The sequence below is a fragment of the Oratosquilla oratoria genome, chromosome 4, assembly GCF_046742065.1.
Source record: "Oratosquilla oratoria isolate Oo_2021 chromosome 4, ASM4674206v1, whole genome shotgun sequence".
NCBI classification, from domain to species: Eukaryota; Metazoa; Arthropoda; class Malacostraca; order Stomatopoda; family Squillidae; genus Oratosquilla; species Oratosquilla oratoria.
In genome coordinates this window covers 12,796,941-12,810,741 of record NC_134780.1, presented here as the reverse complement: position 1 = coordinate 12,810,741, position 13,801 = coordinate 12,796,941, and the positions used below count along the sequence as shown (strand labels likewise).

Below are 13,801 nucleotides of genomic sequence, written 5' to 3'. Positions count from 1 at the left end.
CCAGTGGTGCTGTGTGTTTAAAGTCAGTGAAATTCAGGACAACTATTGATGGGCAGTTGGGAGATGATTCTCTGTGATGTCTGTCTTGCAGGAACACCTTTTGCTATTACCTATTGTTGATCCCATATGAGTGTATATATCTATATTCTTATGAAATTATATAGATATGGACACATATTAATAGAAATTTATATAGTTGGAACTATTGCTTTTCTCTTGTTTTCTGACAAGGATTTTTTTCCCAAATTGTATGAAGATTTGTCTCTAGGATGCAAAAGCTTCACTATCACTTGACCTTTTATTTTACAAATATGTAACTCATGATGAAAATTCCCGTGGGAAATGGGAATAGTGCTGGTAATGAATGTGATTTTTGAGAAAACATCATGTCATAAACACTGACTGAAATTATATTCTCTACAATATGAAGAAACTCATTGCTCATAATAACAAGATAGAGAAAGAAAATATGGAAGTTTGTGTGTTGTGTGTGTTTGTGTGTGTGTATGTATTTACCTAGTTGTATTTACCTAGTTGTATTTTGCGGGAAGGGGAGCTATGCTCGTGTTGTCCCGCCTTTGTATCTTGCAGTGTCTAGTTTGTTTTTAAACTCATGAATGGTTTTTGCGCATACTATTTCATTGTCCAGTTTGTTCCAAGTGTCCAAAACTCTATGAGGAAAACTGTTTTTCTTCAGTTCTCTTCTATAGCTATGTTTTTTTATTTTCTTTCCATGTCCTCTTGTGTTTCTTTTGTCCCAGTTAAGTAAGTTCTCACTATCGAGTACCTCTGTGCCTTTCATGATTCTGTAGATGGTCAATAGGTCACCTCTCTCTCTTCTTTGCTCCAGTGTCGGTAACTCCAGTTTAGCCAATCTCTCTTCGTATGATAGGTTTGCAAGTGCAGGTGCCATTTTTGTAGCTGCTCTTTGGATTCTTTCTATTTTCTTTATATTCTTTTTGGTACTGGGGGACCACAATGTCGCTGCATACTCTAATCTAGGCCTTATCAATGTAACCAATATTTTTTTCATCATGTCTTCGTCCAAGTATGTAAACGCCACTTTTATTGATCTTAGCAAATTGTAAGTCTCCCCGACAATTTTGTTAATCTGTATATCATAGGACAGGTCGTTCGTGATAATTACTCCCAAATCTTTTTCGGATCCTACTTTCTTTACTTCTTTGGTTCCAATTGTATATTTTCCTGATATTCTGTTTTTGCTTTTTCCAAACTCCATTATGCTACACTTCTTAGTATTAAAGTCCACTTCCCATTTCTGACTCCAGTTCCATACCCTATTTAGGTCTTCTTGCAGTGCTTCACAGTCCTCATCAGTTTCTATTTTCCTTAGCAGTTTGGCGTCATCGGCAAAGAAGCTCATGTAGCAGTTCACGTCCTCATCCATGTCATTCATATAGATAGCAAACATTATTGGTGCCAGCACAGATCCTTGCGGTACTCCACTGATCACCTCTTTCCAGTCTGAATATTTTTCTCTGAGCACTACTCTCATCTTTCTACCAGTCAGAAAGTCCTCTATCCATTTTAGTAGGTTTCCCTGTATTCCTCCTATGTGTTCCAGTTTTTTTAGTAGTTTTCTGTGTGGTACTTTGTCAAAGGCTTTTTGCAAGTCTAGGAATGCACAATCAGCCCATCCATTTCTTTCTTGCACTATGTCTATTAGTCTTGAGTAAAAGCATATTAAGTTTGTGGAGCATGATCTTCCTTGTCTGAATCCGAATTGTCTTGGGTTTAATATGTCATTGTCTTCCAGATGTTTTACCCATCTATTCTTGATTATTTTCTCACAAATTTTGGCAATGGTGCTTGTTAGTGATACTGGCCTATAGTTGGTGGGTTCTTCTTTGTTTCCTCCTTTGTGTATTGGTACAATGTTAGCGTTTTTCCAGTCCTCGGGTATCTTTCCTTCTTTGAGTGAGCTGTTTATTAAGATGTGTATTTTGTCTGTTAGTTCTTCTTTGCACTCCTTTAGAATCCAATTTGCAATACCGTCCGGGCCATGTGATTTTCTGACATCCAGCCTTGATAAATGTTCTGATATTTCCTTTAGTGATGCTGTAAACTCATTCATGAGGGGAGATTTCTTGTTTTCGTCTATGTCACAATTCGGTATTTTCTCTCTGGTGAAAACAGATTTAAAGTGATTGTTCATGACTTCGGCCATCTCTAAATCTTCTGTGTATTCTATGTTTCCTTGGCATAGTTTCACCAATTCCTGTTTGTTTTTAAGTTTACCATTCACATACCGATAGAATAGTTTGGGTTGCTCTTTGCATTTGTCTATAATATCCTTCTCATGGTTCCTTTTCTCCTCTCTTCTCACATTAACGTACTCATTTCTATAGTTAACATAAATTTGCCATTTGCTTTGTTTTTTGTCTTTTCTCCACTTTTTCCAAGCTTTGTCCCTTCTGTCTTTTGCCTCACTGCATCTTTTGTTGAACCAACATTTAATGTACTCTCTCTCTCGCTTTTGTCTTGGTACATGCCTGTTTACCCCTTCATTGTAGTTTTCCATCAATATATTCCATTTCTCTTCCACTGCTGTTTCTTCCCTGTAAAATATTTCCCAGTTTGCATTCCGGAAGAATGTCTTTAGTTTTGTAAAGTCTGTTTTGTTGTACCTCAGTCTTCCTTTCCTATGCTTTTCGTTCCTCTCTATGTCTATTTCTTCCTTTAGTATAGTTTCGATGAGTACATGGTCACTCTTTCCAATTGGTGTCTCATACTGGACTTTATGCACTATTTCAGGCTCTGTTGTAAATATTAGATCTAGTTTCGATGGCTCTTCATTATTTCTGTACCTTGTGTTTTCATGGACCCATTGGGTCATTGTGTACTCCATGGTCATATCTAGCAGTACATTGCCCCACGAGTCATCTCCTCCTTGCACTGTCATGCTGTCCCAACAAATTTCTTTGCAATTGAAGTCCCCCATAACTACCAGATTACCCTTACCCATTAGTATCTCATTGAGTGATTTTCTTGTGTCATCTAGCATTTTTTTATGTTCAATTTCTTTCCAAGCGCTTGTTTTTGGAGGCACATAAGTCACCACAAACTTTCTACTCTTCATATTCTTGCCTTCGACTTTTATCATGATCAATTCAGCATTACCTTTGCCCTCTGCAATTTTTGTCACCTTTAGGTCTTTCTTGGCCAAGAACATGATTCCCCCTCCCTGTTTCTTGTCCCTGTTTTTTATCCAGTAGTTGTATAAACCTTGTCCGATAACAGTGGATGGTATTTCACCTCTTAGTTTAGTCTCTACAATTCCCATTATGTCTGGTTTTGCTTCTAACAGATAATCATTGAGTTCGTTCAGTCCCGAAATTAGTCCGTCAATGTTGGTATAGGCCACTTTTAATTTTCTTCCTTCTCCCTGGTTTCTTCTTCCCTTGTTTTGTTCGTTTTGAAGCGCCATTGTCTTAGTCTCAAGTCTATTACTCTCCACTGGAATTCTTTGCATTCTGTCTCCGATCTTTTCAAGTTTTTTTCCTTTGCTTCTTCTCTTAGCGCCCTTTCTTTTTCTAATTCCTCAGTACTCATTTCTCTTTTTATCCATATCTTATTGTATTTTTCACTCTTTGCCAAGTTACCTACTTTTTCAAATATGTCTTCTACTACCACTTGTGACCTTAGTTTTATCTTTAGAGGTCGATTCCTATCCTTAGTATAGCGACCAATTCTGTAAGTCTCTTCTAAGTCTGTGCCTGAATCACTATCTCCCCCCTGAATTTCATTAAGGATTTCTACTGCTGTCTCTTTTTCTTCTTTTTCTCTCATGTACCTCGCCAATCCTTGTTTTTCTTTAAGCCCATAAACCACAATACATTTCTTCCTATCTACTGTGTCCCTGACCCAGTTTGCTTTTTCGTTAATCACTTGAATGATTGTGTCTTTTGCATTATCTTGCATTTGCTGCTTGACTATTTCTTTGAAAGCAATTTCTTTATTTTCAATATTTTCTTTCCACTTCTTAATTTCCTGGATACTGTCCCCACCTAAGTTTTCTTCGATCTTTTGTGTCAATTCTTGGAATTTGTTGTTCACTTCTTGCTTTAGATTTTCGCTATTATTATCATTAGTTTTCTTCTTTTCATTTTCATTCTTCAGTTCATTTATGTCTCTTTTCATTTCTTTAATTTCGTTTGTAAGATCCAAGTTAGCTTTTTTCAGGTCAGAAATTTCGTGGTTAGTCTTAGATAAACAATCAATTAAACCAATGACCTCTTTTCTTAAGTCCATGATTTCATTTTCCCACCGAGTCCTATTTTTGCTCATCTCTCTCTCTATCTCTAATAATCTACTTAAGTTCTTTCTTTCGTACTTACCAAACCCTAAGAAGTCATTGTCGTAACACGTGGCGCTTTGTTCATTGTTTACATCGCGGTTCGGTGGATTGCCTCCAGATGGCTCTGATTCGCAACTGGCTTTCGAGCCGTTTTCATTCATTTTTGCTAATTTCGAGTTAACACAATTAACTAGCACTGCATAGATACCATTTCGGGCACTCACATTCACTCCCCACCCCTACAGTACAAACCAGGTTTTCCTTTTTCGTTGTAAATCCTCTCCTTCTTGGTCGCGCGATGTATGTATGTATGTATGTATGTATGTATGTATGTATGTATATGTGTGTGTGTGTGTGTGTGTATGTATGTATGTATGTATGTATATGTATATGGGTGTGAATTGATTGCTATGGCACTCATACTGTGCATATAAAAGGAACATCTCTATAATCCCATGTCAAGTCTAGTGTATATTCAAGGATTCATCAGGTAACACAGTGATCATTAGTCTTTGTTCATTTTGTATATATTATATGCTTTGATATATCAGTGTGATAGTTATTAACAATAAGGAAAACACTTGCTTTTCCAAGTCTTTGGTTGATACATAAGTGAGATGGCACTGTTTTTGGTAATGCTCTTCTGCTAATGCTTTGATCAACTTCTCTCATGAGTATGTCTCCCATATTTACTGTAAGCTAGGTAAGACTACCAAAGGTGAATGCATGTGACTTATACTACTGTTCAAAAAGTATGCTTGTCTGCTGCTTCATTGTCATCTACTTCTAAGAAGACCCATGCAAATAGGACAAAGGGAAAATACAGGCGACATCTCTTGATGTTGATTGTGCAAGCATGTAATATCTAATGTTGCTGTCTGTAATATATAAACCTTTTCAACTTCTGTATTTTGGGGATAAATTAGCATTTGGCATAAGCCAAAGGTAACCACCAGTACTACTACAACTACTTCTACTACTACTACTTCTACTACTACTACTACTACTACTACTACTACTACTACTACTACTACTACTACTACTACTACTACTACTACATCTACTACTACTACATCTACTACATCTACTACTACTACTACTACTACTACTACTACTACTACTACTACTACTACTACTACTACTTCTACTTATTATTGCTGTACTGAGATCATGCACCTTGAGACACCAAATGAATTCCACATGGTGCCAGTGGTGAAGAAGGTAAATAGTGTTGTGAAAACCAAACCAAACCATTTTTATCAGAGTACTGCAGCAAAGACTGAAGTGTCAGATTTTTGTATGCATTTTGCAAGATATATGTTGTCCTAGATATGTCAAATACAATAAGAAGAGGTGAAAGTGAGAAACTGATAGAGAAACCATCTCATAAAGGAACTTTTCCAGGAACAATGGTAGTGCACTTTCCCTTTTCCCAAAACTCAATGCCTGTGATCTTCAAGTGCATTTAAATACTGGCAAAGGGACACTGTGTAAGCATTCAAGCAATTCTCTTTCATTGGTTCTATGTCAAGCAATTGGTGGATCCAGTAAAAAATAAATGCAAAAATAAGGAAAAGTAAATAAATCTGTAACAGTTTCATTATACTACTATAAAGTTTACAAGTTCAATAACTAGTCATCTTCACCTGATGAATGTAACAAGAATGATAATGACTAGCACGTAAGTTGTATAAGGTATGAGTGTTAAGTGTTTGATATTTAAAAGGATTTGAAAACAGTCACAGCTGGTTATATGAAGCACAACATTCAGATTACAGTCAAATGCAGGCAGACACTGGACCTGATTTTGTCCATGAATTCAAACAGTTACCATTTACATGCCTATGATTAATACTGTTATCAGTAACAATATCATTTATTAGTCATTATTATTGATATTTTATTACCATTCTTTCCACTATTATTTTACTATATGGTATTATTACTGTTACCATAGTTGTTATCTGTAGGAATATTCATGTTTTCCAAGTCATTCCAGCCATTATTACATATACATATTCTTTGTCTATATATTTCTTTTTTACTGAGTAACTACTTTTATCATTTATCATCACAAATTATCATTATAATAGTTATGGTCATTATTTTTATTTTTTTATAATTTATAATATTTTGATTATCATAGTTGATGAAATGGGAGTATTAAGCAAACAGGGAAGAATGTGCTTGCAAAATACTCAAGTATATCCACATTGGCCAAAGATGTGCCCCAACTGTTAACTCTTTCATAAGTCTACTAGTGACTCTAGACACTTACAAAGGACACTTGACCCAGTTTCATTTTTACTGTGCTTTCTTACCTACTAATGAAAATGTTGACTACTTGTCAACTTGTTTAGTCTTTTGTAAGCCTCAGGTTGTAAAATTTTGATCATATATGTATATTTCTTCAACTTTCCTGAAGTGGATTCTGCTTATGTACAAACCAGCTACAGCTTTCTTAACCCATGGCACTTACATATGAATAAGCTTCAAATCATGTGCAGTAACATATGTTGGCTAAAAGAATAGCTGAGTGATTTTTGCAACATTAACACTATTTGAAAATACTATATTGTCTTGACATTTAATCTGACCTCTGACAAGCCATCAAGGACATGACTTTCTTTCTCTAGTTGTCTCATGGAAATTAGTTGCACTTATTTATTTTACATAGATTCTTACCCGGGGAAATTTGACAACTCTACAGAAATACTGCCATCACCTGCATCACAGCTACCACTATTTCTGTTCCTATGACTATACAATCACCACTTCTACTTTTCTACAACTTCTACCATTCTTACTATTCCAACTTGAGCTGCTTGTACTGAATGAGCATATCACTAGCATCTCTAGGGGCTTTGGCAAGGATACTTCACATTCCATTACATTTATGGTAAGCCAGTATGAGGAAGTCAATATAGCACCATAAACAAACAGAAGAGTGTTCCTGCTTATAAGAAAACTAGGAATTGGTCTTTTCCTTACAAAGCTCCTATGGTCTTAGCGTAGGGTTTTTGTAACACGTTGCCTTTATGCCTCATTCAATGACACACAGTACGCTTCCGTTACATGACCATTCATTGATTTCATGTTGATAGCAGTCTTTTGTATATTCATTATTCCAAACAGCATTGCAGAGTACCTATATAACAAATCATTTATTGAAAACATTTTCTGATCCATGGGAAATGGTGTGAATTCAATTGTATTTTAATTTACTCAGAGGTGTGAAACTTGAATGCATTGGCAAAACAGTTTGTATTGTTTTAAAAGAAAAAGTTCTTTCGTACTATTTGCTGTAAATCTATAGAGATATTCATCTAATGTATATTACTAAGCATGAAGTCTACTGTCATCATACTGTTATGTACCAAGAGGCATCCAATGAAGATCACATCAACAGTGTCATTTATAACTATTAAGATATGTGACTCCGGATAGGCTATATAACAACTCACAATATCACCAACTACTTTTTCCAAGCATTACTGACAGGCTATAATGCAAAGACTAACTTGTTGTTTACACATTTATATACATATGTAAACTAGAATGTGTGCCTATACTAGAAAGGATAATATGTGCATCATCTCAAGCTGTAACAGTGGATATCTCCATAATGGAAATATGGTATACCATCTTGTTGACACTTGCATGTTGCTAGTCTTTGCCTACATTCTGTCAGCTCATCAGCTCACAACAACCACCGGGTCCCTCATAACAGTCTTAACTCCAACAAACACCTATAACAAGTCTGACTTCCAAGGAGAAGCAGTGGATATCACTATATTATTGATGATGATGATATGATTAATGCTAATGAGATATTGTTAGGAGTGATACTGTACTGTAGCAATGTCTTGTGCCATATGTACTATGGTCCGTTCTGCCAGTCAGTTCTTAACAAAATAAAAATGATTGTTAATCATCAGATTTTTTTTACATTATATCCTTATATGCCTTTTCCTTTTTGGCTACCTCCCTTGTAAGGGGGAAAAAGCCTTGGTATATGTATGTATGTATGTATCCTTATATCATTTTTACATATCCTTTTCACACAAGTGGACAATGAGGCAGGGTTGTCATGTAAATGAAAAGGCCCTGCTGTGGATGTGGTGTGTCTTGCTGCTTTGCTCCTGACCCAGGCAGGGGGCAAAAGACAAAGATGATCCTTCATCCACAAGGAACTAAGATGAGATGGCAACATCTGGGTGATGGATAGAAGTGGAATGAGTGTGAGCATTGGTTTGCTACCTCCCTTATGAGGGAGGGAAGAGGCCCTTTATATATAGATAGATCTTTATGTGAGAATTGTTTGTAGTTCTTGTTTATTTGAGAATAATAATAATGAATACTGCCACAAGTTTCAATGACAAGAAATCCACAGCAAAAGATAATGGGGTGAACCATCACTTTTTAAGACCCTGCTGCAGAAGAACAGCACCCACTGTAATGCTGGTGCTTTCATACTCATTTGATTTTGAAATCTTTATTTGAATTTCTAAGTTACTCTCTATGTACTTTATCTATTACATTATCAAGCTATGGTAACATGAACACATGATTTAGACACAAAAAATTAATCTCCATTATATCTATTACACAATGAAACTATGATAGCATGAACACATAATTTAGGCACAAAGAAATAATGACCAGTCTCTTCAGATAAGGTGACTGGGTTACCTACACCAGTATCCACCGGCTGTAACACAAAGAAAATGAAATCACTTGCACATAACCCAGACATTGTATCATGATAGTACTAAGTACAGATAGGTGACTCTAAGTCTCAATCCCTTTCCCTACCTCTAAATTTTGACTCAGCTGGCAGGGAGCATCGTTGGCCACACCACACTCATTCCTATCTCTATCACTTTAAATATCATGAAAAGTTTGTGTGGGGGCTGGACATCTGGATTGGGATCCGACAACAATTTACCGACAACAATTCATCGACACGCTCAATTTATCGAATACACAATTCATCAAAAAAGAAAATCATGGTAAATCTCTATGAAAGTGCCGAAACAATAAATCACCGAATTAGCTTGGATTGCAAAGTAGGTGGGATAAGTAAATAGTTAAAACTATGGTAGTACAATTGTTTATGATTAGCCAATAATCAAGTATAAAACAGCCGAAGCACTAAATCACCGAATTAGCTTGAATTGCCAAGTAGGTGGGCGAGGTAAATAGTTAAGACCATGGTAGTAGGTACACTTGTTTATAATTAGCCAATGATCAAGTATGAAACAATCTCTGTGAAAGTGCCGAAGCAATAAATCACCGAATTAGCTTGGATTACAAAGTAGGAGGGATAAGTAAATAGTTAAGATTGTTTATGATTAGCCAATAATCAAGTATAAAACAGCCGAAGCACTAAATCACCGAATTAGCCTGAATTGCCAAGTAGGTGGGCGAGGTAAATAGTTAAGACCATGTTAGTAGGTACACTTGTTTATAATTAGCCAATGATCAAGTATGAAACAACCGAAGCACAGAATCACCGAATTAGCTTGAGTTGCCAAGTAGTGATATTGAGTTTTCTTAATTCCATTAGAAATGTAAAGGATTCAGTATACAAAGATTTTCGCTGGTTTGCCCATCATGCCTCTTCAGTTAATAGAATCTGAAAAAAGAAAGAAGAAGCTGATTAGTGATGGCTATTTCTTATACAAAGACAAACAGGGTGAAGGTAAGACATATTGGAAATGTGACAGATATCACAAGACAAGGTGCAAAGCGCGAGTGACTACGTGTGACGATGAAATTGTGACGCAGCTGATAGTGAAGCATAGAATATTGTGGAAAATATACGTAAAAAGGCTAAATCTTACACAGAAGCACCTCATGCACGAGCTTTAGAACTGCAGTGAAGCAGCTGCTTGTAAACTTCCGAAAACACAGACAATGAAAAGGACAGTAAGAAGTATCAGGTTTCAAAATAATTGTCTGCCACCACTCCCACAGTGCCGAAGTGAATTGACTTTCTCAAACGAATACACAAAAACGTATAGAGGTGATGAGTTTTTACTGTTCGACTCAGGGCCAACTGAAAATCGCATATTAATTTTTGCTACCGCACGGAACACTCATATTTTGGAAATAGTGATCATTGGTTTTGGTGATGGAGCGTTCAAAACCGCTCCACTGTTATTCTATCAGCTATATACATTTCATGGATTCAAGGGAAATATTGCAATTCCGCTCGTCTATGCTTTACTACCCGATAAGTCAGAAACAACTTATAGTACACTACTAGAGAAGATTAAGATCAATACACATTTTTCGTCTCCTTCCACGATAACTCTTGATTTTGAACCCGCAATGATAAAGGCATGCAAACAAGAATTCCCAAGCGCAGTATTAAAAGGATGTTTCTTCCATTTTTCTCAGTGTATCTTTCGTGTCATACAATCTAATGGACTGAAAAGAAGATATGAAGCGGATGTAGATTTCTCTCTGAATCTGTTATTTGCCGCCATTAGCATATGTGCCTGTTAACACGGTTGTCAGTGTATTTGAGTTACTATGTGATACTGATATCTTTCCGCGTGAAGCTCAAGCTGTAGTGGACAGTCAGCGGCGGCGCCAGGAATTTTTAGTTGGGGAGGCTAAGGGGGGGCTGAGCCTATTTTTTGGGGGGGCTAATAGTAATATGATAATACACATATATTATCCTCATTTCAGAAGGAGAGGGGGTTAATGGTAGGGCTAGCACTGATGGCTGACAAATCTTTAGCCCTGGCAATAAAAGATTCCACGTAATAAAATTATTTCAATGAGTGTTTTAAATTTTAAATTTGCTCATTTCAGTTGGGGGTTCTAATGGGGGGGCTGGCCATTTTTTAGGGGGGCTAAAGCCCCCCCAAGCCCCCCCCTGGCGCCGCCACTGAGTGGACTATTTTAAAGATACGTAGATAGGTCGTCCTGACAGAAGAAACCGTCGCAGACCTCCGAAGTTTGAGCTCGTGATGTGGAATGTTTACAAAACCGTTTTACATTCTTTACCAAAGACAAATAATTCGCTTGAAGGATGGCATAGGACATTTGAGACACAGGTTGCTGGGCACCACCCTAATATTTGGAAGTTTTTCGACTGTCTGAAGAAAGAACAAAACTATAATGAAGTCAAAGTCGATCAATACTTGTCTGGTACTTCATCTAAACCACAAAGAAAGAAATACCGTAACTCTTCTGAACGGATAAAAAACATTGTGGAAAGATATCGTTCACATAACAACGTCGTTGATTATTTGCGGGCAATAGCCCATAACCTAGCTTTCTGATTTTAAGTAAACCAATTTATAGTTTTAAGTTTAGTTTAAGCTAATTTGTCATTTTTAATAGTTCTGTCTTCTAAGAATTTTAATTATTCTTAATAAATAGTACGAAAAGGAATTCTACCTTGTTTTTGTAATATCCTAAATAAAGGCTATGAAAGTAATTATTTCATTATAAAAGAAAAAAGTATGCTGAATAAAGGATCACAACACGACCTAGTTATATATTTCAAATTGGAATACTTTTTTATTTTTCGATTATTTTATCATCAATAAATACGACGAAAAGAAATTCTACATTTTTTGTGATATCCTAAATAAAGGCTATGAAAGTAATTATTTCATTATCAGAGATAAAAGTATGCTAAATAAAGGATCAAAACACGACCTAGTTATATATTTCAAATTAGAATATATTCTTTTTTATTTTTCGATAAATAACTATTTACCATGGTCTTAACTATTTACCTCACCCACCTACTTGGCAATTCAAGCTGATTGGGTGATTTATTGCTTCGGCGCTTTCATAGAGATTTACCATGATTTTCTTTTTCGATGAATTGTGTATTCGGTCAATTGAGCGTGTCGATGAATTGTTGTCGGTAAATTCGCCTAGACCCATCTAGATTTGGTTTTCCAACATGTCAAGTGTAATGGCCAAGATGTAATCCCCATATATAACCACATATAGTCACAGTGTTTAGTTATACTATAACAATCCCTAGAACTACCTTATCTATTGTATTCTACATATATTTTCAATATATACACAGAGAAAGAAAGAGAAGAAAAAAAAAATGAAATGATGGTCAATTTGCAGTTTCACCCAACCAACGATTTTGGGATGTGGCTTATGTGTTTCTGGTGAGATATGATGTGTTTTGAATTATGGTGTACATCATTTCCGTCGAAAATGCGTAGTTTTCAAGTAATGAATTATTGACGTTATGCACTTATGCCTACATCTCCTCCCCAACGATCTTGGGGGACCTGTGGGAAATCGGGGTTTTTGAGTGGGGAGCATGAAATCGAGTCATGCGCGTTGCCAAACAGGTGTATTTTCAACAAGAACACAAAAAAATATATTAAAATACATGAATTTCACCTTTGAGAGCGGGAGTGGCGCCGGCTAACGCGAACGTAGCCATGTTATTGTTCAGCAGTGTTACCAACGAATCGAAAAAAATCTCGCTATATCCGCTACATTTAGCGAAGGCCACTTGGCCGCGCAAGAGTTGCTAACCGTAAATTAGGGAATAAATTCATGAAGCTTCGAGAGGACAGAGGATTGCGATTTTGTGTACAACTAACCTAACCTAACATCAACCTAACCTAGCCGAACCTAACCAAACCTAACCTATCGTAACCTAACCTAACGTAACCTAACCTAACTTACCCTAACCTAACCTCAACCTAACCTAACCTCAACCTAACCTAATGTAGCTGGGGGGCTTTGCCTAACCTAACCAAACCTAACCTCAACCGAACCAAACCTCACCTAACCTAACCCTAACCTAACCTAATCTCAACCTAACCTCAACCTAACCTAACCCAGCCTAACCTAACCTAACCACCTAACCTCAACCTAACCTCAACCTAGCCTAATCTAACCTCAACCTAACCTAACGTAGCTGGGGGCTTTGCCTAACCTAACCTAACGTAACCTAACTTCAACCTAACCTATCCTAACCTCAACCTATCCTAACCTCGAACTGACGTAACCTAACCTAACCGCAACCTAATCTAACATCAACCTAACCTAACCTAAAAACCTAGCCTAACCTAACCTAGCTGGGGCCTTTGCCCCCAGACCCCTCCAATGCCCACCAAAGCACAATAACAGCAACGCTCATATTAGGTTGAGGTTAGGTTAGGTTTGATTACGTTAACTTAGGTTGAGGTTAGGTTAGGTTGAAGTTAGATTAGGTTGGGTTGAGGTAAGGGTAGGTTAGGTTGATGTTAGGTTAGTTTAGGTTGACGTTAGGTTTGGTTAGGCAAAACCCCCAGCTACGTTAGGTTAGGTTAGCTTGAGGTTAGATTAGGTTACGTTAGGTTTGGTTACGTTGAGGTTAGATTAGGTTTTCTTTTGGGGGGTTAGGTTAGGTTGATGTTAGGTTAGGTTAGTTGTACACAAAATCGCAACCCTTGGTCCTCTCGAAGCTTCATGAATTTATTCCCTAATTTACACTTA

General features: G+C 36.8%; 1 long non-coding RNA gene across 2 annotated transcripts; it reads right to left on the bottom strand.

The window, feature by feature from the left end:
* Nucleotides 1-4,653: 4,653 nt before the first annotated feature.
* LOC143024620 (uncharacterized) lies at nt 4,654-12,750 on the bottom strand. Of its 2 annotated transcripts, none has more exons than XR_012966291.1 (2): nt 12,716-12,750; nt 4,654-9,956 (listed from the first exon to the last, which is right to left on the bottom strand). It is a non-coding gene; the product is annotated as an uncharacterized LOC143024620 (long non-coding RNA). The 2 variants fall into 2 exon arrangements; XR_012966290.1 differs by lacking the exon at nt 12,716-12,750 and adding an exon at nt 10,165-11,716.
* Nucleotides 12,751-13,801: the final 1,051 nt, after the last annotated feature.